At 43.7% G+C, this 24,490-nt stretch overlaps 1 protein-coding gene and 1 long non-coding RNA gene across 10 annotated transcripts in view; both read left to right on the top strand.

Moving 5' to 3' along the window:
- PTPRN2 (protein tyrosine phosphatase receptor type N2) overlaps positions 1-24,490 on the top strand; it is an 811,978-nt gene that overhangs the window by 57,024 nt on the left and 730,464 nt on the right. The gene's annotated exons all lie outside the window — the stretch shown is intronic.
- On the top strand, positions 10,982-13,049 carry LOC122213070. The gene is made up of 2 exons (XR_006199442.1): positions 10,982-11,053; positions 12,742-13,049. It is a non-coding gene; the product is annotated as an uncharacterized LOC122213070 (long non-coding RNA).

Genomic DNA, 24,490 nt, shown 5'->3' with positions numbered 1-24,490 from the left:
CTCTCTCCCTCTCTCTCTGCTCCTCTCCCTGTGGTCTCTCTCTCTCAAAAATAAAAAACAAACTTAACAAAAACAAGGAAGGGCAAACTTTCCGAGAATTAGAGCCCTTAAACCTTGAACCAGCTACCACCAAGCAAAGGGTACAGTCTTAACTGCAGGCCAGAGCGCTATCGGTCAGGTCCTTCAGGACGGTGTGTGTGCAGCACCCACTCATCCGTGCTCTCTTACTCACTTGTCTACCCGCACATCACATATTTCTGCAGCCCTTGCTCTGTGCCAGGCCTTGTGCTGTGGGGGACTCCCAGCACTTGGGAATCTTCTGGACTAATAGAGGGGCACCCCCCACCCCTGCTACTACAGCACGGTGCGGCGCATGTGTTGACAGGAGCAGGTGTGAGAGAGTGGTGCTATAATAGAGCTGGGAATGGCTGAAATTGCGACGCGGGAGAGGGTTGAAGTCTTCCACCCAGAATTCGACTCTGAAGTGGGAGCTTTTTCTGGGGCCCACGAGCAGCTCAAATAGGCAAGAGTGTGACTGTGGGTGGGACAGGCAGTGAATGTGGGCCACTTAGTGAGAGGCACTTGTTCCATAGAGCTGGACTCTGCATCTGGGATTCTTGGTAGAGTCTGGAAATATGTTTTAGGAAGCATTATGGATTCAGGCTGTGGATATGTAGAGAGACCCGGAGGGAGCATATCATGTGTGCTCTGGTACAAGTCTGATAGACACCAGTACTTCAGTGACGTGTAGATGAAAGCAGGCAGAGACACAGGGACTGGGAAGGGGTTGAGGAGTGACGTCAGGAGCTGTACAGCTGGGAGGGACGGGTCATGGGGGCCACGGAGAGGAGAGGTATCAGGCGCTTCACTGAGCCGTCGGGGAAGGTGACAGTGGGAGTCAGCCGTGAGACCCCTGTGTGGAGACAGTGAGAGGTGTGCAGAAAGCAGTTGAATCGAGTGGGAAGCGGTTCTTTCTCAGGTCAAGACGTCATGCTTTGAACACTAAGATCACTGGCCGGGAAAATACCAACATGTGCCAACTACCTCTGTGTTAAGTTGGGATCTCCTGCTTTCTCCCCATATCCACTCACCCCTCTCCATGATGCTCTGGCTTTCTGTTCCTACTTTTCCTGATCATCTCTGATGTTACTGCATCTTGAAATGCTCATCAAAAATTATTTAGACAAGAAACAGCACTATGGGAATAAAAGAAAAAGGATGCAGTGTGGAGGGGGTTCCTGTTTTCTGATAATTTTCTCGTTGGCTTGTCAGAGACTTTCATGATGAAGGAAAGCAAGTCCAGAGAGGTCGCCAAACCACACACGTGCCAGTGACAGGTTAGGCAGGTAGGTGACACTTTTCTTGGGAGAAGTCAATCACGAACATTGCATTTGTGAGGTACTTTTCTGTTCTTATTTTATTTAAAAAAAAATTGTGTCTCTTGAAAGGTAAATTTTTAAAATGGCCTATCTTTTAACTTTGAAATTCTACAAAGCGTTTCTATTTTCTTTTTAACCAAACAGATGGGGGATATTGGTCCTCTTATGTTCTCTTTTCATAAATATTTTCAAACCATTTCATGACTTTTAAGTGAGGAAGAAGTAAACCCAAGTAAACAGCTGCTTCCACGTTCATGGGTGGTGTGTTCGCGAAGTACAGGTGGGTCTTACCTTTGTTTCCCCTGCGCTGGCCTCTGGGCCTTCAGAGGGACCTGGGAGGAGGGCGGCTGTTCTGCGAGTACTGTTCTTGCTACTGAAACGATTGGCCAGTGGGAGCCAGGCCGTATCCTGGCTGTGGGAATGTGTCACGTCCCTCAGAGATGCCCCACGCTGGACACAGCTGAGACAGATCTCCTTCGTGGGCCACGTGGGTTCAACTGTTCCATAAAGCTCTGAGGAACAAAAACAGCTCTGCCGGCCACACTCACGCAGGGACTCCACAGCACCTGTGGGTCCTCCTGATTGGCTCCTGTGCTGCTGTCCCGGGCTCGTCCCCACGCAACCCTGCGTTCTCTGTGTGAGTCCTTCTCCGTTACTGGTGTGTGTTCCGGAGCCCTCCGCGGAGAGCCGGCTCTAGGAATAGCCAGCACCTGTGGTGAGGTGAGGAAGCCCGTGGGGGATGATTAGGGCCTGCTGGGTAATCATCCCTGGCTTCTGTCACCTCCGTCTCGGTGATTATAGCTTCCACTTTGTGGACCTGCGTGTGTAATTCCAGGTGTAGCCTCGCAGAGTGCTTACACTTCAAGGACGAGCCGACCCTTGTGGTCTTTCTGGCCTGATGGGTGGAGCGAGCGGGCAGTCAAAACCACACCTTTCAAACTTGTGAGGAAATCAGGATCCTTTCCTGAACCTCTTTTATCCAGTGACTTTTATAAATCCAGGAACCAATAACCTGTAGAATTTTTCATATTACAAAGGTGATAACATGTTTCTTGAAGAAAATTTAAAGCACAGATAAGCAAAGAAGAAAAAATAAAATGCTAATTATATTCCTACTGCCCAACATAGAGGACGACTGGCAAATTTTGGTTCTGCTTTTTACACCTTAGATAGCTTAAAATATTATACATCATTTTTGATGGTTTCGTAAATTGCACTGTGTCTATACTGTATATACACATGTATTTATTATTTTTATTTTCTTATTTTCAGTTTTTTATTTAGATTCCAGTTAACATACAGTGCAGTATTGGTTTTAGGAGTAGAATTCAGTGATTCATCCCTACAAAATGTATTTATTTTTTGAAAAACTTTTTTTTAGGACAGTTGTAGATTTACAAGAAAATTGTGAAGATTGTATAAAGAATTCCCATATACCTACACCTAGTTTCCCTTCTTATTAAGATTTTACATAAGTACAGTATATTTGTTACAATTAACGAACAAGTATTGATACATATTATGAACTATGAACCAGTATTGATACATATTATGAACTAAATTCTATACTTTATTTGGATTTCCTTAGTTTTGATGTAATGTCCTTTTTCTGTTCCAGGAATCCATCTGGGATGCCATATTATATTTGGTCATCCTATCTCCTTAGGCTCCTCTTGAACATGACATTTCTTAGACTTCCCTTGTTTTTGGTAACATTGATAGTTTTGAGAAGTGCTGGTCAGGTGTTTTGCAGAATGTCCCATAATTTGGATTTGTCTGATTCTTTTCTCATGATTAGACTGGGGTTTTGGGTTTTAGGGAGGAAGACCACAGAGGTAAACGCCCTTCTCATTATATCATGTCAGGGCTACATATTGTTAATATGGCTCCTCTCTGTGGATGTTGACGTTGATCTCCTGGCTGAGGTGTGGTGGCCAGATGTGTCCTCCATAAAGTCACTCTTCTCTCTGCTTTCCACACTGTGGAAGGAGCTTGCTAAGCACAGCCCACACTTAAGGACTAGGAATTATGTTCCCTCTCCTCAAGGGTGAAGAATCTACATAAAGTATTTGGGGAATTCTGCATAGATTTAATTCTTTCCCTCGTTAATTTATTCAACCATTTCTTTTACACTTTGGGTTACAATCCGATACTACTTTACTTTTTTTGCTCACATTTTCCAGCTTTGGTTCTTGGGAGCTCTTTCAGTTGCTTTGTGAGTCTCTGAATCCTACCATCATTGTGGAATTTTTTTTTTTTTTTTTTTTTTAGCACTGCCTCACTTAAAAAATTCTTTTTTTAAATGTTTATTTTTGAGAGAGAACACAAACGTAAGCAGGGGAGGGTCAGAGAGAGATGGAGACACAGAATCCGAAGCAGGCTCCAGGTTCTGAGCTGTTAGCACAGAGCCCAATGCGGGGATCGAACCCACGAACCATGAAATCATGATTTGAGCCGAAGTCAGGTGCTTAACCGACTGAGCCACCCAGGTGCCCCTCACTTTTTGACACTACAAGGTACTTCAGGCTCATCTGGTGTATTTCCTGTCCTATCCTAGAATTTGCTGTTTCTATAAGTAGCCCTCATTCCTTTTATTTGAAAATGTGTAGAAACTGAGTGCGAGGGGTGCTCACTGCTGCTGGGGTGTCATTGCTTCCAGAATACTTAGCTGACAAGCAAGGAGATACATGTGTGAATGTGCACATGTCTACAAACATTTCTGTCTGTAATTACGTATCTATATCAAGCTTAACTTGAGCCTCTACTGTCTTCAATTCCAGCCTGTCACTGCAGGGACCATCTCAGTCTTCTTCCCTTGATTCTGCTTCTATACCAACAGTGAGGACACTGGTTCCCACCACCCACTCCTGTTTACTTAATCGTTGGATTTCAGGGTCTGTGAGTAGCCAGCAGGGTCGGAACCATTGGTCTGCACTCCTTGGGGAGCAGCTTTATCCACTAGAGCACAGGCTTCCCTCATTTCCTGAGTGATTGGGGTCAGCGTCCTTCCCAGCATTACCAGCACAGCTGTACTCTTCTGTCACACTCTTCATTCCTTCCTGGGGTCCCCTGCCTCCCTGTTGATGTTTTGTTAAATTTGCATTCACTGAGATTCATCTTTGTGCTGTGAAGTTCATTGGGTTTCAGTAGACGCTTAAGAGTCAAGTGTCCACAACATATTGAGAAGTTTCCCTGCCCTACAAATTTTGTGCTTTACCTACTCAAGCCTCCCTCCCCTCTGCTTGGACCCCTAGCAACCACTGATCTCTGTTTTTGCCTTTTCCAGAGTTTTCAGACTGATTCTTTCACCTAGCACTCTTCATTTAGGAATGACATATTTCACACACTGTGATAACAGCCCTGCTCTGCCCAGGGGCCCAACCTGCCCACTGTGTTTGTGCTGACTGACCCTCTGGGGCCTGCAGAGACCTCATGTTGAGCCGGAAGCCCATGGGTGCCATTTGCATGTTATCTGCGGCGCAGTGCTGTGCGTTAGACCTGCCTGTGCAAGGTTTTCTTTTCTTACGTGAGGCCCATAGAGTGTCTATTGAGCTGTGTCCAAGAGAAAATGGCACCTGGCCTGTTTCGATGGTGTCCTTTCATGTGGCTGCAAGATGTGCACAGTTTAGAAGAACTGGAGGGACAAAGCACTTTCGTGATTGGTGGGTTCTCTCTCAGCTTCCACCGTCCTCATAAATTGGTGTTCTCTGTGTGTTCATATCTCAGTAGGTGACCTCTGTCTAGTCATTTAAATGGGATCACCAGGCCATACTGTTCCACGTAGGCCCTGGGATAGGATGAGGATGGGGTCTAATACGGAGAGTGGCCCTCATGAGATGTGGTTGCCAGTCCCGATGTCACTTCTCTCAGCTGCTTCTTTGTTGGGTGGAGGGGAAGGAGGGAGAGTGTGCCACGGCAGGTGCGGACGAAGGTCTGCAACAATTCGCACCTAAGAGGAATGGGTGTCGAGTCCTGGATATCAGAAGAAAAATTAACCTGGCATTTTCTGCCGTCCCCAAGTGCTGGCCAACTGTTTCGATCTTTCGACTTGAGAAAAGGAAGTTCAAAATTACCTTTCCGTTGCAGTTGTGTTACTCAGGTGAGAGGCTTTGTGAACCACACGTGGTCTCACACATGGGAGAGGAGGGCTCGCTGTGGGAGGACTCGTGATGCAGCAAACATGTCTTGGTTCTCCTAGTCTCCGCTGACCTGACGGTAACGTTGCTTGTCACTTTTCTTACTAAGTAATTGTCTCTGAAAACAATCCTGTCCCATGCCATCGAAGTCTTTCTGATTTTCTTTCGTTCTCACATCTGACCTGTTTGTAATTATCTTTCTCCTCCTGTTCCTCCTCCTTTTTGTGTTTTAAAGACCACGGTAGTTTCTCCTGTGTTCTAGTATCCTGGTGTTTTTCATCGGATGGTGGAATTTCTGGTGTCTCTGAGCCATTTTACTATTTTAACGCAGAAAAGAGAACCCAGGTGACAAGCACAAGTTAAAATGGATGGCAAAGAAGGGAAGAATTAATTGTTTTTAATGAAATCTTGTAAATGATAAAACAGCCTTATCCTCAATGTGTGAGAATCAGAAAGAGGGAGGGGGAGGGGGCTGGGGGTAAATGAGGCTTTTGTGGGGCAAGAATGTGAGAATTTATTACCTTGCTCATTTACATACTCTGTTGAACACCTGTTGTGGGTTGAGTATGTGAGATAAAATCTCCTCAGAGCACCCCAGACATCTAGGTTATTCTTTGTCACTGGGGCTGCAGGAAACCCAAGAAGGAAAAGCTAAAAATGCAGAGTCATAAAATTGAAAATATATCAAGTATTCTCCCAGAGAACCAGACCTGGGGTTATGTCCCTTAGCACACACAAAACAAAGCAAGTTTACTAGAATGTTCTCGAAACTTTGGGAAATAGGGGCCCTGAAACATTACTAGGAGGTTGTTACTAATTTGCATGATGATAATACTCTCTCCTTGGGGACTTCTGGGGAATGGAATACTGTATTTCACTTGTGTTTGTCTGTAAAAGACCTTGGATAAATGCTTACTGCATGGGATTACAATTTAAGGTGCACATCATTGCTCACAGCACTCCGCTAGGCATGGAGCAAACAGAGTTGCACGTCACCCATGTTTCTCTTATGCAGACCTGTAGACAAATCTGCTAGTGTGTCACCTTCAGGTCTCCGCTGCGTGTGGCCGCCCAGGGCCTCAGGCCACCATGCCAACCCCAGACAAAGGAAGGAGCTCATCCCAATTTCTTCACTGCATGCTGTCCGTTAGTCAGCCCTGCCTGCTGGCTATGTGCTGGCATTTCACCTTTTCCTATGGTGTGTTGTCAGCAGAACCCATAATGCAGATGTAAGTGAGGCTGTGGAGATTAGAAATAAATTTGGAGGGTTGATTTCCACACTTATGCACTGTGTGGTCCTGCTTTCTGCAATTGTACTGAACTCTGGTTCTGCCTGGATATTTAATTCTGGTTGATAGAGAGGAAAATTGGGGTTGGACTTTAAGTTCTACATTAGCCTGAAGTGAATCATAGAATTGACTACCAACAATGTGCTTGTACCCTCCAGTGGGGTGTGCAGGTTTACGTGGGGAGTTTCAGGACATGCATGTCGATAACTGTCCTATTTCCTTGTCTGGAGGAAGAATCCTTGGGCCTGCACCCCAGGATCCAACAGCTTTGACAAAGATCATAAAAGGGACATTGTTGCAGGCTTTTACCAAAGGTGCTATTTAACCAGCCCTGGACATGGTCACAGAAAGGAAAGGCCTTCTCGTGATCATCTGCTTGCAGCCCCCTGCTGTGGGAACTGCTTGTCACCTTCTCTCTCTGACAGTTACTCGCTCTCCTGTCCCCCTCGCTCCCTCCTTCCCTTCACCTTCTTGCCTTTACAGACTTCATCCACCCCCACCCCAGCACCAGTTTTTACCTCCAGAATTCATACCTGTCCCATCTCTTCTGGAGCTCACACTTCCCCAGTATGCTTGGTGTCATCTCCTGAATGTCCTGGTCCTTCACCCTCCACTGAACTGAGCCAGGCCCTTGCCTCCTCCTCCTCCTGGCTCTCGTCTTTCCCTCCACCTCATGCATCCTTCTGTTACCGAGTCAGAGCCATACCATCACCTTGACCCCAACCTCTTCCTCCTTCCTCCTGGCCCAGATGGTCCACTGGTTCTCTGTTCCCTTCCTTCTGGCCAGCCCTACATACCAGCTACCAGGTGGGTCTCCTCTGATGGTGAGTAGGTGCACAGCCCTTACCCCTTCCTCCATAGCTTGTGAACATTGGTGTGGCTTGGCTTCCTGCTTCTGCTCATTGTGGGATGTCCCCTGGATAGTTCTGAGCCCTGTCTGTGCCTAATCCTTGCGCTGTAGGGTGGCCTCTGTCATGTGGGGGTCTCCATGGAATGCCTGTCCCCCTCCAGAGCTAATCTACCCTCTTTTCTCTGCCTTTTCATACCTACTTCCTCCAAGTCACTTTCCAGTGTCCCTCAGCTAGATGTACTAGAGTTTTCTGCTATGCCTGCCTATCAGAGTGGGAATCCCTTGTATCAGTTGGTGAGTAGTACAGAACAAAGCACCCCAAAACTTAAAGCACTAATCCTTTATTATTTCTTTGGGGTTTCAGCTGCTTTAGGCTGGGTCTGCCAGGGGGTATCTGCCCACATACCTCTCCTCTTCCTCCTGGAACCCACAGGCTGGTGCAGGCATGTCCTTACCACAGTGACGGCAGAGGAGAGAGGGGGAATGTGCAAATACACTAGGCCTTTTGAGGCTCAGAACCGGTAAATACCGCTGCCCCATCTCACTGTGATGCCAAAGCAAGTCACACAGTGAAGCTGGAATCCAGGGGTAGGGCCTGTAGGCTGTGAGAGGGATTTCGGAGGCTGTGCCTGGAAGGTGGGTAAAGAATCGGGTCGTTGGGGCGCCTGGGGCGCTCAGTCGGTTGAGCATCTGACTCTTGATTTTAGCTCAGGCCGTGATCTCACAGTTTACGAGATAGAGCCCTGCATCAGGCTCTTCACTGACCGTGCATCCTAGTGACATCCTAGTGGCAGCTCCTGTTTATTCTCACATACTTGGTGAGCCTCTCTTGTATGTCAGGCTGTCATGGAACTTCCATTCAGGTGAGAGAAGGTGAGCAACACAAGATAAATACAGTACTGCTTTTAGACACGCCGAGTGCTGTGAAGGGGGTTGGAGTTGGGTCAGTCACCTAATCCTCTCACCCTTCTCTAACCCTCCTAGACATCTACATACCCCGCTCACTCTCTTGTCTTCAAGCGCGGGGATGTGCCTGTCCTTGATTTGTCTGTCCCTGAGGCAGCGTAGGACACGTATCATAGTTGTAGCTGCTGTTTATTGGATGCCACTGGTGTGCTGGTGTTAGCACCGCCCTTGACATCCCTAAGGACCCAGCATCTGGCCATATTTTGTCCACATATACAGGTGAAATCATTGAGGCTTGGAGGTTAGGGAGGACTTCAGGGTCACCAGCGGCAGGGCACCCTACTTCTAGCTTCTCCTCCCCTTTCCGCTCCACTCTCTGGCTCTTCCTTTTCCTCACCTTGCTGTGCAGCTCAGAAATGAAATCATGTAAGCCAGAGGCAGATTCAGGAGTACATGCTTTCAAATTAAGTGTGCTTTTGTTTTTCAGCTTAGGATTTTTCTTTTGATGATGATTTTCTTTTAAAGTTTACTTATTTTGAGGGAGAGAGAGCATGCAAGAGTGGAGGAGGGGCAGAGAGGGAGAGAGACAGAATCCCAAGCAGGCTCTGCACTGTCAGTGTAGAGCCCAATGTAGGGCTTGAACTCATGAACCGCGAGGTCATGCCCTGAGCTGAAATCCGGAGTCAGATGCTTAACTGATTGAGCCACCCAGGCACCCTGATGATTATTTTTTAACTTCATGAGACTTTGGACTGCCCTTGTAGCAAACTGGGTGACTTGGACATCCCCAGGGTGTTTTACTGTGTATACTTAGATGTTACACTGGAGAAAGAACAGCTTGGGAACTGGTCAGAAGAGATGATTGTGCATAGCACATAACCACAATGCTTTTAATGCATCTTGGTGGTTCATGATGTGTGTTAAATTACGTTAGAGATCCTAAAACGTGTCCTAGGGGCTTCATTCTGCCAGAAGGGCCTTGTGAGCTTATTTTATTTTATTTATATATTTTTTTGACTACTGATATTTCAGATTCATGCCCCAGTAATGCAGGAGGTGGGGAAGGAGGATAGGTCCCTGAGTGACAGGACAGTAACACTCTTCCTGCATGCTTTAGTTTATAAGATGCTTCAACCTCTGTTATGTCCTTGGGTTCTCCCAGCAACTCTCCTAGGTTAGGAGGGTTGAGATTTAATCTTTTAACAACCTGAGAAGCTGAGGGGTCAAGGCACACTTCTATTATGTTGATGAGAGGCAATTTGTAAACATCTTTCTAAAATCTTACACATAACACCTTTAAAAAATTTGGGGTTCTTTTTTTTTAGATTTTATTTTTAAGTAATCTCTACACCTAGTGTGGGGCTTGAACCTACAACCCTAAGATGAAGAGTCACATGCTCCACCGACTGAGCCACCCGGGTGCCCCTGAGGTTCTTTTTGTAGGAATTGATCCCGAGGGGAAAGAAATTCGAGCTATCCCCAAGGACTAACAATCCGGATTGCTGGTTATGGTGTTATTTTTAATGAGGAAAATTGGAAACCATGTAAAGTTACTTCATGAGAGAATTGGTTAAATAGATTATGTGCAAGTATAGAATTAATTATTATGTGGTGATTAAAATTCATCATGGTGAGAAATATCAAGGACAGGGAATTGTTTACAGTGTATTAGAAGTAAAAGGTGCGGCCTGTTGGGATGAGCACTGGGTATTGTATGGAAACCAATTTGACAATAAATTTCATATTAAAAAAATAAAAATCAATCAATAAATTTAGTTTTCAGTGATAAAAATATTTAATGAAACATACACATGCAAGGTGATTGGACATATATTTTCAGTTGTGACCTAGTGTAAATCAATAAAAATTTGATTAAAAAAAAGAAGTAAAAAGTGCAGGTTATAAAATTGCATGTACAGGATGATACCAGTACTTTTAAAGATTTTTTTAAAGTTTGTTTTGAGAGAGAAACAGTGTGTGCCAGCAGGGGAGGGGCAGAGAGAGGTAGAGAGAGAGAACCTAAGCAGGCTCCATGCTGTCAGCGCAGAGCTCAATGTGGGGTTTGATCCCACAAACTGCAAGACCATTACCTGTGCCGAAACCAACTGAGCTACCCAGTTGCCCCCAATCCTTATAGATATCCAAAGAAAAATGACTGGAAATAGGGGTGTCATTTCTGGGCGAGGAGGTCACTAGTATTACTTTCTTGTTGTGATTTTCTGCATTTTCTTCATTTTCTCGGCTTTTATGATATGAAAAATCTCCAATAATAGTTTAAATAAGCAGGTGAGAGAGAATGTGTAGTTTGTCCACAGCCACATGCTGATTTCTAGAACCTTCTATTCCTAAGCAGGAGCTGTTTCCAACACTTCACGTTGAATTTTTGGTGTTCGGTGCTATCATTTCTGTTTTCTCATCACCACAGAGCTCAGCTCATTGCTCTTCAGAGGAGTGCAAAGAAGGGATGCTTCCATTTTGGAAAAGGCTAACCTGGTGAGAAGGGGCACAAGCTCTGGCCTGCAACCGACCCCGCCTCTCCAGCCTCCCTTTTCTCCCTCTTTCCTCGGCTCTCAGCCAGCTTCATCACTCTCCAGTACCCTGGAGGGAGGTAGCCATGACTCAGATACAGATGGGAAGGATCTGTTTATTAATTTGCATGGGATGCACAGCTGGGAATCCAGAAAGACTTAGGCTGGGATTGGGAGTCAAGTAGGAATGTGATGTCTGAGGGAACAAGGACAGAGTCCTGCTCTTGGGGTTGGGAGGTTGGTGGTGGAAATGGTACAGGATGATCCAGGCTAGAGGGAGGTGGTTCCACTGTGGATCTGAAAAGGAAACAGCTTGTGTTCTAACATGAAGTCAGAACGCCATGGTGTGATGGGGTCCTGGAAAGGCTCAGTGCTCTAGGTGGTGGAGTCCAGGTTTGGGGGTGCATGGCTGCTCCTGTGAGAACCTTGTTGTAGGCAAGGCCACTCACACATTCCACGCAAGCTCTAAGCCAGTGCAGCGAGAAGGAAGGACTCTGAGGAAAGTGGTGGGCCTGGCAGCTTCAGAGCCAGTGAAGGCGGTTGTGTCCTGGTGCTGCAGTGGAGGTGGGCCATGTTCCCATGGGATCCTTTGATTCCTGCCCGTTTCTCCAAGCCGAGTTTCTAACCCCCTTTTGATTCTATAAACAACCTCTACTCCTTTTAAGAAGCCAGGGCTAGCTAAGTTTTTTCTGTAAATAGGGTTCTTTAGACCCCTAGTCTCTGTCACAACTCTTCAACTTAGCTGTTGCAGGACAAAAGCAGCCATAACAAGATGTAAGCAGGTGGGTGGGCTGTGCTTCAATAATTTTATAATTATTTGTATAATTATTATTTATAATAATTTGTAAATTTTATTTACAAAAATGTAGGGCTGTGTTTTGCCTGCCCCTGAGTAAGCCAATTTTTTTATGCTGCAATCTACGAGAGTTGAGTCCTCTCTCTGACCTCCAGGCAGCTTGATGGACTCCAGCTCTCATGGTAGGAGGAAAGAGTCAGAACAAGGGAAAAGAATGTCTGTCCACCCAGGTGGCTGTACCACTCCTGAACCTCTGTTTAATTCTGATGAGTGCACCCATCCTAGGGTAGATCCACATGAGACAGGCAGTGTTGAGAGCGGAGAAGTTAGATTGGCAAAATGGTATGAAATCATATCATGTGAAATAATTGGGCATATTTAAGTTGAAGAAGAACAAACTTACACATTGGAAAGGCTGTCCTGTGGAAGGGGGGGGCGTGGAAAGGGAACATGCATTCACTAAGAGATACTGTGTACCTATCACTTTGCTGGGTGGTTTGTTATCTCATTTCAAGAGGGAGAAGCTTTGCTCTGCATAATGCTAAGTATTGTAAGGGTTTGTAATGGAGGTTTCTAGGAGATAAGCTTACACTTAATAGAATAAAACCTTAAAATATTCAGAACTATCCCAACATGGATTTCCTCCTTAGTCATGAGTGATATTTCTATCTGGGCTGGTGTATATCCCACAGCTGAGTGGCTCACCCAGGGATGATGCCTCATTGGAAACAGGTGTAGCTCCTTCAGGCACGGAACTTTCTCACAGCTTACAGCTGTGCCTTTTACCCACAAAACAAGAGTAGCTAGTGTGCTTGTGCGAAATCCCAACAGTTTTAAGCAAATTTGTTTTCTTCCAGGATTCCTGCCTCCCAGACCTAGAATGTGGGACGATTTGAAAGAACAAAACCTTGCCCTTGGATTGTATGGGGTTAACCACAGGGATACCCAGCAGAAGGCAGGCTGTTCTCACACTTACAATTAGTCCATTAATCGTGTCCTGGGTGAAGGAAGCCAAGTGTTGGGCCTTCTGAGCTGTGGTTGCTGTCTGCTGGTACTTAGAAGACCAAACGGTTCTGAGATATTAGAAGGCGCTAAGCAGTGCATTGTTTGCTTGGCCTCAACAGAGGACAGAAAAGGATTTGAGAATAAAATTAATTAACCTGGATGAGATTATAGAGGAAAGAATTATTTTCATGAGGAAATAGTGATCATATTCCCTGTGTGGTCTCAGAAAGTGGGTTGTTACTTGTTTATGTGTGCATGTACAAAGATGTCATGGTTAAAAGATGTCAAAATAATGAAAATAGAAAATACTAGACTAAACAAATGATAAAATTCTCATTACAGGAAGAACTCCCAGTATCTTCAGCACCTAATACACATATGAATTTCATTTATTAAAAAAAAAGTATTTATTTTAAGTAATCTCTATGCCTAACGTGGGGGCTCCCATCCCCAGGATCAGGAGTTTGCCTGCTCTTCCAGCTAAGCCAGCCAGGCTCCCCTACATTTTAACTTCTTAGAGAGGGACATCGGGGCACAGAATGTTCCAAATGCAATTGGACCGGAGCTTCTCACCACACTGGTTCCTACTGGACACGTTTGAGAAACTTTCTACCTGACCAGCTGTGTTAGGAATGGGGTCCTGGAGCATCGGCATTACCAGGAACTTGTTAGAATTGAAGACTCTCAGGGCCTACCCCACATCTACTAAGCCAGAAACTGAGAATGGGACCGGCAATCCATGTTTTAACAAGTCCTCTGGTCCTCAAGACTGAGAGCTTCTTAGGCAGGATGACTTCTACATCTTTACTGTAATTCTCTGATTTAGTTTCCTCTATTCCACTGAGGTAACATGTGATGAAGGATTGCATTTCAAGTAGTTTGGCAAACATCAGCTGTGGTACCCTTCTTAAGAAGAAAGCATGACCTTTTGCAGCTTTGAAGGTTCTGAGAAGTCTTGCAGAGGAGAATCCTGTTAAATTTCAGCTGACATTTTTCAAATGTGTCTGACTCCCAACCTTTTCTGAAAGGTACTTATTAACATACCAGGGCATGTGTCCTATAGGACATTATTGCCAGTTGGAGGTTGATAATTCCTGAGGTGAGTTTTACTCCGATATAGTTTTAAATCCTTTTTCTTGGTTCTGTCATTTTATCTACAGAGTATAGTGGGATGTACAAACACACTGATGTTGAAATGTAACAAGTTAAACAGGACAAAAAAATTACGTTCAGATTCACTTCAGACTTTTCCTAAAACCAATCAAGCTCATCCTCTGATAAAATTCTTATGTGGGACTTCTGGAGATGACAGAGTTGGAGGACCCTAGGTTCACCTTGTGCCCCGGATGCAACTAGATGATACCCACCTCAGTGTAAACAACCCAGAAAATGATGTGAAGACTGGCAGAACAGACTGTCCACAGCTAAATGTTGAGAAGAGACCACACTGAGGAGGGTAGGAAGGATGGAGATGAGGTTGGGAGCCAAAGGGACCTGTGGGACTGACTGTGGGAGGGAGGGACACCATGGGTGTGGGAAGGGAGAGGAACTGATTTGACACCAGGCATGCCAGGCATCCCAGTCATGGGGGACCCACATGGGAAGAACAAATCTCCATAACATTTGGCTTTGAAAACCAGGGAGGCTGAACAACCAATGGGGCTTAACACCTGGAATTTAAAAATCAGCCAGCTCAGCTCTGGGAGAGCCAGGAGAGCTAGAGGAAACTGAGTCCCTGCCCTTGAAGACACACCAATTCAACTACAGCCCCAGCAGTGGGCTGGGGGCACATAGCTAGTCTGACTGCAGGCCCTGCTCACCAAGTAAACTTCTCAGAGAACAACAAAGGGAAAGCATCCTTCAGTTAGTTGCTACTACATCTCTGGCAAATGCCTGGTCTGATGCAGCTCAAGCTGATGGGGAACCCAGACTGGCCCAGGGACCAAACCCTGTCCACAACAGGCAAAAGAACCATTTTAGGTGACTGGACTGTAGGCAAACATGTCTCAACCACAAGAGTAGGGCACACAAAACACACATAGCAGACACTTCTGAAGTGCTAGGTTCTGGTGAATAGGGGACATTGCACTACAGGGCACCACTGGTCTTTTTCTTTAGGCCACTACTTTCCAGAGAAGAAGACATAGCTGACTTTCCTAACATACAGAAGCAGACACAGGGAATTAGACAAAATGAGGAGACAGAGGAATATGTCCCAAATGAAAGAACAGGACAAAATCACAACAAAAGAGCTAAATGAAACAAAGATATATAATATGCCTGATAGAGAATTTAAAGTAATGGTCATAAAGGTACTCACTGGACTTGAGAAAAGAGTGGAGGACATCAGTGAGACCCTCCACAAAGACAAAATATAAAAAAAGAACCAATCAGAGATGAAGAGCACAATAAGTAAAATTAAAAATACACTAGATAGGATAAATAGCAGGATAGAGGAAGCAGAAGCATCGATCAGTGACCTGGAGGACAAAGTAATGGAAAGCAATCAAGCCAAAAAGAAAAATGAGTAATAAAAGATGAAAATAGGGGTGGCTTTGCTGGCTCAGTTAGTAGAGTATTCAACTCTTGATCTCAGGGTTGTGAGTTCAAGCCTCATGTTGGGTGTAGAGATTACTTAAAAATAAAATCTTAAAAAAATAGATTAAGGGAACTCAGCAACACCATTAAGCAAAATCACATTTGCATTATGGGGGTCCCAGAAGGAGAAGTGAGAGAAAAGGGGCAGAAAGTGTATTTGAAGAAATAATAGCTGAAAACTTCCCTAATCTGGGAAAGGAAATAGACATCCAGGTCCAGGAGGCACAGAGAGGCCCGCCCCCCCTGCCAAATCAACCCAAGGAGGTCCACACCAGGGCCCATACCAATTAAGATGGCAAATAGTAATAAAAAGAGAAGTTTAAAAGCAGCAGGAGAAAACAGTTACATACAAGGGAAACCCCGTAAGGCTAGCAGCTGATTTTTGCAGCAGAAATTTTGGAGGCCAGAAGGTAGTGGCATGATATATTTAAAGTGCTGAAAGGAAAAACCCTGCAACCAAGAATACTCTTATCTAGCAAGGCTGTCATTCAGAAAAGAAGGAGATATAAAGACTTTTTCAGACAAACAAAAGTGAAAGGAGTTCATAACCACTAAATCAGCCCTGCAGGAAATGTTAAAAGGGACTCTGAGTGGAAAGGGAAGTCCTTAAGTGGAATAAGAAAAGTAGGAAGCGTGAAAGCAGTAAAATTAAGTTTATTTATAAAAATTAGTCAAGGCACTCACAAAATAAAAGGATGTAAAGTATGACTATATACCTAAAATGTGGTGTGTGGAGGAGCAAAGAATGAGCTCATACTTAAGCAACCATCAACTTAATATAGGCTGGTATATGCATAAATGTTATATATAAACCTAATGGTAACTACAAATCAAAAACTGATAAACAGATAATGTAAAAAGTAAAGAGAAAGGAATCCAAGTATATTACTTAAGAGAGCAAACTGTGAAGGAAGACAGCAAGAGCAGAAATGGACAGAGAAGAACTGCAAAAACAAGCATAAAACAAGTAACAAAATGTCAAAAAGTATATACTTATCAGTAATTATTTTGAATGTAAGTGGACTAAATATTCCAATCAAAAGACATAGGGTGACAGAATGGGTATAAAAGCGAGACTCATCTATATGCTGCCTACAAGACACTCAGTTTTTTTATTTTATTTTTTTATGAATATAATTTATTGTCAAATTGGCTTACATACAACTCCCAGTGCTCATCCCAACAAGTGCCCTCCTCAATGCCCATCACCCACTTTCCCCTCTCCCCCACCCCCCTCATTAACCCTCAGTTTGTTCTCTGTATTTAAGAGTCTTTTGTGGTTTGCCTCCCTCCCTCTCTGTTTGTAGCTATTTTTCCCCCTTCCCTTCCAACATGGTCTTCTGTTAAGTTTATTAAGATCTACATATGAGTGAAAACATATGATATCTGTCCTTCTCTGACTGACTTATTTCACTCAGCATAATACCTTCCAGTTCCATCCACGTTGCTACAAATGGCATGATTTCATTCTTTCTCATTGCCAAATAGTATTCCATTGTATATATAAATCACATCTTCTTTATCCATTCATCAGTTGATGGACATTTGGGCTCTTTCCATAATTTGGCTATTGTTGAAAGTGCTGCTATAACCGTAGGGGTACATGTGCCCTTATGAATCAGCACTCCTGTATCCTTTGGATAAATTTCCAGTAGTGCTACTGCTGGGTCATAGTATAGTTCTATTTTTAATTTTTTGAGGAACCTCCACACTGTTTTCCAGAGCGGCTGCACCAGTTTGCATTCCCACCAACAGTGCTAAAGAGATCCTTTTTCTCCACATCCTTGCCAACATCTGTTGTTTCTTGAGTTGTTCATTTTAGCCACTCTGACCGGAGTGAGGTGGTATCTCAATGTGGTTTTGATTTGTATTTCCTTGATGATGAGTGATGTTGAGCATTTTTTCATGTGTTGGTTGGTCATATGGTTGTCTTCTTTGGAAAAGTGTCTATTCATGTCTTCTGCCCATTTATTCACCGAATTATTTGCTTTTTGTGTGTTGATTTTGGTAAGTTCTTTATAGATTTTGGATGCTAACCCTTTATCTGATACATCATCTGCAAATATCTTCTCCCATTCTGTTGGTTGCCTTTTAGTTTTGTTGATTGTTTCCTTTGCAGTGCAGAAGCTTTTTATCTTGATGAAGTCCCAATAGTTCATTTTTGCTTTTATTTCCCTTGCCTTTGGAGATGTGTTGAGCAAGAAAGTGCTGCGGATGAGGTCAAAGAGGTTGTTGCTTACTTTCTCCTCCAGGGTTTTGATGGCTTCCTGTGTCACATTTAGGTCTTTGATCCATTTTGAGTTTATTTTTGTGTATGGTATAAGAAAATGGTCTAATTTCATTCTTCTGCATGTTGCTGTCCAGTTCTCTTAGCACCATTTGCTGAAGAGACTGTCTTTTTTCCATTGGATACTCTTTCCTGCTTTGTCAAAGATTAGTTGGTGATACATTTGTGGGTCCAAGTCTGGGTTCTCTATTCTATTCCATTGGCCTATGTGTCTTGTTTTGTGCCAAAACCATACTGTCTTGATGATTACAGCTTTGTAGTAGAGGCTAAAGTCTGGGATTGTGATGCCTCCCGCTTTGGTTTTCTTTGTCAATATTACTTTGGCTATTTGGGGTCTTCTGTGGTTCCATACAAATTTTAGGATTGTTTGTTCTAGCTTTGAGAAGAATGCCAGTGCAATTTGATTGTGTAGATTGCTTTGGGCAGTGTTGACATTTTAACAATATTTATTTTTCCAATCCATGAGCATGGAATGTTTTTCCATTTCTTTGTGTCTTTTTCCATTTACTTCATAAGTTTTCTATAGTTTTCAGCATACAGATCTTTTACATCTTTGGTTAGGTCTATTCCTAGGCATTTTATGGTTCTTGGTGCAATTGTAAATGGGATTAGTTTCTTGGGATCAATTTCTCTTTCTGTTGCTTCATCATTGGTGTATAGAAATGCAACCAATTTCTGTACATTGATTTTGTACCCTGAGACTTTGCTGAATTCATGTATCAGTTCTAGCAGCCTGTTGGTGGAGTCTTTTGGGTTTTCCCTGTAGAGTACCATGTCATCTGAAAAGTCAAAGTTTGACTTCTTCTTTGCCAATTTTTTTTTTTTAAATTTTGTTAATGTTTTATTTATTTTTGAGACAGGGAGAGACAGAGCATGAACAGGGGAGGGTCAGAGAGAGGGAGACACAGAATCTGAAACAGGCTCCAGGCTCTGTGCTGTCAGCACAGAGCCTGACGTGGGGCTTGAACCCATGGACTGGGAGATCATGACCTGAGCCCAAGTCAGCCGCTTAACCGACTGAGCCACCCAGGCACCCCTCTTCTTTGCCAATTTTGATGCCTTTTATTTCACTTTGTTGTCTGATTGCTGATGCTAGGACTTCCAACACTATGTTACACAACAGTGGTGAGAGTGGACATTCCTGTCGTGTTCCTGATCTCAGGGGAAAGCTCTTAGTTTTTCCCCATTGAGGATGATATTAGCTGTGGTCTTTTCATATATGGCTTTTATGATGTTTAGATATGTTTCTTCTATCTCAACTTTCTTGAGGGTTTTTATTAAGAAAGGATGCTGTATTTTGTCAAATGCTTTTTCTGCACATATTGACAGGATCATATGGTTCTTATCCTTTCTTTTATTAATGTGGTATATCACATTGATTGATTTGTGAATATTGAACCAGCCCTGCAGCCCAGGAATGAATCCCACTTGATCATGGTGAATAATTCTTTTTATATGCTGTTGAATTCGATATGCTAGTATCTTGTTGAGAATTTTTGCATCCATGTTCATCAGGGATATTGGCCTGTAATTCTCCTTTTTTGTGGGGTCTCTGTCTGGTTTGTGGATCAGGGTAATGCTGGCTTCATAGAATGAGTCCAGAAGCTTTCCTTCCTTTTCTACTTTTTGGAACAGCTTGAGAAGGATAGGTATTAACTCTGCTTTAAATGTCTAGTCGAATTCCCCTGGGAAGTCATCTGGCCCAGGACTCTTATTTGTTGGGAGATTTTTGTAACTGATACAATTTCTTCACTAGTTGTGGGTCTGTTGAAATTTTCTGTTTCTTCCCGTATGAGTTTTGGTAGTGTGTGGGTGTTTAGGAATTTGTCCATTTCTTCCGGGTTGTCTAGTTTGTTGGCATATAATTTTTCATAGTATTCTCTGATAATTGTTTGTATTTCTGAGGGATTAGTTGTGATAAGTCCATTTTCATTTGTGATTTTATCTATTTGGGTCCTGTCTCTTTTCTTTTTGAGAAGTCTGGTTAGGGGTTTATCAATTTTATTTATTTTTTCAAAAAACCAGGTCTTGGTTTCATTGATCTGCTCTACTGTTTTGTTTTGTTTGTTTGTTTTGAATTCTATACTGTTTATTTCTGCTTTGATCCCTATTATTTCTCTTCTTCTGCTGGCCTTGGTGTTTCTTTGCTGTTCTGCTTCTAGTTCCTTTAAGCGTGCTGTTAGATTTGTAGTTGGGATACTTCTTGTTTCTTGAGATAGGCCTGGATTGCAATGTATTTTCCTTTTAGGACTGCCTTTGCTGCATCCCAAAGGGTTTGGACTGTCATGTTTTCATTTTCATTTGTTTTCATATATTTTTAAATTTCTTCTCTAATTATCTGGTTGATCCATTCATTCTTTAGTAGGATGTTCTTTAATGTCCATGCATTTGGAGGTTTTCCAAACTTTTTGCTGTGGTTGATTTTAAGTTTCACAGCATTGTGATCTGAAAATGTGCATGGTATGATCTCACTTCTTTTATATTTATTGAGGGCTGTTTTGTGACCCAGTATGTGGTCTGTCTTGGAGAATGTTGCACGTGCACTCAAGAAGAATGTGTATTCTGCTGCTTTAGGATAAAAAGCTCTGAATATATGTCACGTCCATCTGGTCCAGTGTTTCATTCAGGGACATTGTTTCTTTACTGATTTTCTGCCTAGATGATCTGTCCATTGTTGTAAGTGGAATATTAAAGTCCCCTGCAATTACCACATTCTTACCAATAATATTGCTTATGTTTATGATTGTTTTATACCTTTGGGTGCTCTCAAATTTGGTGCATAAACATTTATAATTGTTAGCTCTTCTTGATGAACAGACCCCATAATTATGATATAATGCCCTTCTTTATCTCTTGTTACAGCCTTTAGTTTAAAATCTAGTTTGTCTGGTACAAGTATGGCTACTACAGCTTTCTTTGGACTTCCAGTAGCATGATAGATGGTTCTCCATCCCCTCACTTTCAATCTGAAAGTGTCCTCAGGTCTAAAATGGGTCTTGTAGACAGAAAATAGATAGGTCTTATTTATTCCATTCTGATACCCTATGTCGTTTGGTTGGAGCATTTAGTCCATTTACATTCAGTGTTATTATTGAAATATATGGATTCAGAGTCATTGTGTTATTTTAGGTTTCATGCTTATAGCTATGTCTCTGGTCCTTTGTGGTCTTTGCAACACTCACAGAGGCCCCTTAGGATTGCTGGTAGGGCTGGTTTAGTGGTGATGAACTCCTTCAGTTTTTGTTTGTCTGGGAAAACCTTTATCTCTCTTTCTATTCTGAATGACAGGCTTGCTAGATAAAGGATTCTTGGCTGCATATTTTTCCTATTCATAACATTGAATATTTCCTGCCACTCCCTTCTGGCCTGCCAAGTTTCAGGAGATAGGCCTGCTACTACCCTTATGTGTTTACCCTTGTAGGTTAAGGCCCGTTTGTCCCTACCTGCTTTCAGAATTCTCTCTTTATCTTTATATTTTGCCAGTTTCACTATAATATGTCATGCAGAAGATCGATTCCTGTTATGTTTGAAGGGAGTTCTCTGTGCTTCCTGGATTTCAGTGTTGGTTTCCTTCCCCAGATTGGGGAAGTTCTCAGATATGATTTATTCAAGTACACCTTCTGCCCCTTTCTCTCTCTCTTCTTCTTCTGGAATTTCTATGATATGGATATTATTCCGTTTCATTGAATCACTTAGTTCTCTATCTCCTCGTGGTCTAGGATTTTTTTTTATCTCTCTTTTTCTCAGCTTCATCTTTTCCCATAATTTTATCTTCTATCTCACCTATCTCCTCTCTCCCTCTTCAATTCTGGCTGTCACCACCTCTAGTTTATTTTGCACCTCATTTACAGCATTTTTAAATTCATCATGACTAATTTTTAGTTCCTTGATCTCTGCAGCAATAGATTCTCTGCTGTCTTCTATGCTTTTTTCAAGCCGAGCTATTAATCTTATGACTATTACTCTAAATTCTTGTTATATTGTTTATATCTGTTTTGATCAGTTCTTTAGCTGTCATTTCTTCCTGGGATTTCTTTTGAGGAGAATTCTTCTGTTTTGTCATTTTGGCTAGTTTTCTGTCCCTTACATGTTTTAAAACCTTGCTATGTGCCCTGTACCTGTGAGCACTACCATATTAAAGAAGGTCATACACTGTCCAGGGCCTTCAGGAGGTGTTTTTTGGCACGTGTTACTTGCTCTCTGTTGTTGGGACTTTGGTTGCTTTATCTCCCTACTGGTAGTGATGTTTTGGACCCTCCACCAGGTGTGCTTTGATTTGTTTGTTCAAGTAGCCCAGAGGGCAGGCAGGCCTGGCCCAGGAGCTCAGTGAGTGTGTGCCTGTGACGGGGAGGGGGCAGCAGGGGGTGTTGTCTCGGAGTCCAAGGTGGGGCCAGGAGCCGGGGCTGGCCTTGATTCTGCCACCGGGAGGTGCGGGAACCAGTCCACCAGCGTGGACAGTGGCACTAGGCGGCTGGGGCAGTGATGCCACCGTCTTCCCTTTCTACCCGTGTCCCTGCTCCCCCGTGTCCTCCTCCTCACTGAGTCCCTGCCGCTGCCACTGCCTCAGCCTGGGTGCTTCTTGGGCATCTCCTCTCCATCAAGGCTGGGCCGACCCTCAGGGACCATGCTGGAAAGTGAGGGGTTGTTGCCATTTCCCACAGCTGTTGTTGGCCATCATTAATCCTCTTCCTACTGCTTTTTCCACCTCCTGCTGGCTGCCTTGATGTAAGTTTTTTAGTTAAAATTATTTCTACAAGCTGTACCCTTACTTCTTATTGGAAATGCATAACTCTGGGCTCCATGGCAGGTCTAGGGGATCAAATGTATATTTTATCAGGACCCCCAGTTGACTTATATCTACCCTGAAATATGGTAAATACCATGATCTATCATGTGATGATGACAAAATGATTTAAGTCTACTAAGGAGGGTCCTGAGATTATACAACTATCATAGTGGTCTGTGCATCAAGAATGGCCTGGAAACCAGATAAGTCAATCCAGCACTGCCAACAATCTTGTTTCCTCTTCAAGCCACGCATCTCACATATAATGGAAAGTTTGGCTGTGTCACCCATGTATGCCACCTCTCAGCAATCCTAGTTTTCACGTAGTTCACTTTATCCTGGCCTTCAATGCTGCTTGATCTGGGGCGTGTTCCTGACTGTCCCCATGGGGTTCTCTGAGTTTGCTTCCCCATATCTGTCTCCTTACAAAGTGGCTATTTGCACTCTCAGTATTTGACATTCAAGGCTCCTCATTAGATATTTTCCCAAAGCTTTCCTTTAGCTTTGTATCTATGGAAACAAGCTTAGAAATGCTTTCTTAATCCCAAAGAACAATTCAAGAAAATAATGCTTGTTTTGAAGATATTATTCCATCTCAGGAGGTAGAGGACAAAAAACAAAGAACCAGTCAAAAAAGCACTCAGAACCCATAGAGTTGAAGCCCATCAAAGTAGTACAGCAAGATGTATGGTGTTCACAACACATTTCCCAACAATTAACTCCTGCACCTTAAAAATAAAACACAGAATTCTGGTAGATATCTTGAATTTGGAACAATTTATTCTTATTCTTAAGTATATGCAATGAAGAACTTGAAATCAAGGGAGTTACTCGAGATAAGAATTTAGTTTTTCTTTATTTTTGAAAAATGTCATAGGACTTGATGGTTGGCAGGTCCTGGCTCATGAGCCCCCTTCCAGAACAGGTATGGAGTTCTCTGTGTGCGAGACGCTGATTTTTGTCTTTAAAGTTTACTTATTTACTTTGAGAGAGCATGTGAGTAGGGGAGGAGGAGAGAGAGGGAGAGAGAGAATCCCAAGCAGGCTTTACGCTGGCAACACAGAGCCCAATACAGGGCTCAAACTCACGAACCGTGAGATCATGACCTGAGCTGAAACCGAGAGTTGGATGCTTAACCAACCTCTCGGAGAAGCTGATTTTGTGGATAGGTGGGCCAGCAGGAACTGCCTCAAGATAGTGGCCCCTGCCTCAGACAAGAACTTTGTTTGCAGAAACAAAAGATGTGTGGCAGACCGTGGCCTTTTCAGCCCCTGATGAATGTAGATGTCACCTTCAGGGACAGAGTTAACCAAGCAAAGTTGTGGGGAGCTGGACTAGGGAGGACCAGTTGTCATGACCTGGTGATTTGTGTTGGTCCCCGGAGCCCGCCTCACTGACAGGCACCAGCTTGCCTGTGTTTGTGTGGGTTTCTCGCTGTGTCCCCCGCTGGGGAGGAAGCATGGATGTGGAGGGGCACTGAGCCTGCAGCTACCCTGTCACACAGAATGAGGTGAGAGAAGTTACCCTGAAGGTTTGCAGCAGGCGGTGCCTGTGAAGCCTACAGTAGAACAGATTTCAGCTCTCAGTTGCTCCTGGGCAGTTCACTGTAAGGCCATAGTAATACACACCAGTTGTGAATGGCTTTGGTCTCAGACCCCCGTGTGCTCTTTGGCTCTGGAGACTGTCTTCTTCCTCTCAGTGGGATCACCAGCGTCCTGGATTGTGGTTTCTGCACCCAGACAGCACTGGGATGAACATGATGGGTAGAAGCCCTCCTACCCTGAAAGCCCCAAACCTCTAGATGCTTTGGGAGGGACATCACAGTGCCGCCTTCCTGTTCCCTTCTCATTCCCTCTCCCTCCTCCTCCCCACCTTCCCTCCCTCTCCCCCTCCTCTCTCTTTCTCTTTTGTCTTTGGAATCAGGACCACA

The sequence above is a fragment of the Panthera leo genome, chromosome A2 (genome assembly GCF_018350215.1).
Source record: "Panthera leo isolate Ple1 chromosome A2, P.leo_Ple1_pat1.1, whole genome shotgun sequence".
Taxonomy (NCBI): Eukaryota; Metazoa; Chordata; class Mammalia; order Carnivora; family Felidae; genus Panthera; species Panthera leo.
Note: the sequence above shows the minus strand (reverse complement) of the source record. Positions and strands in the feature narration are given on the sequence as shown.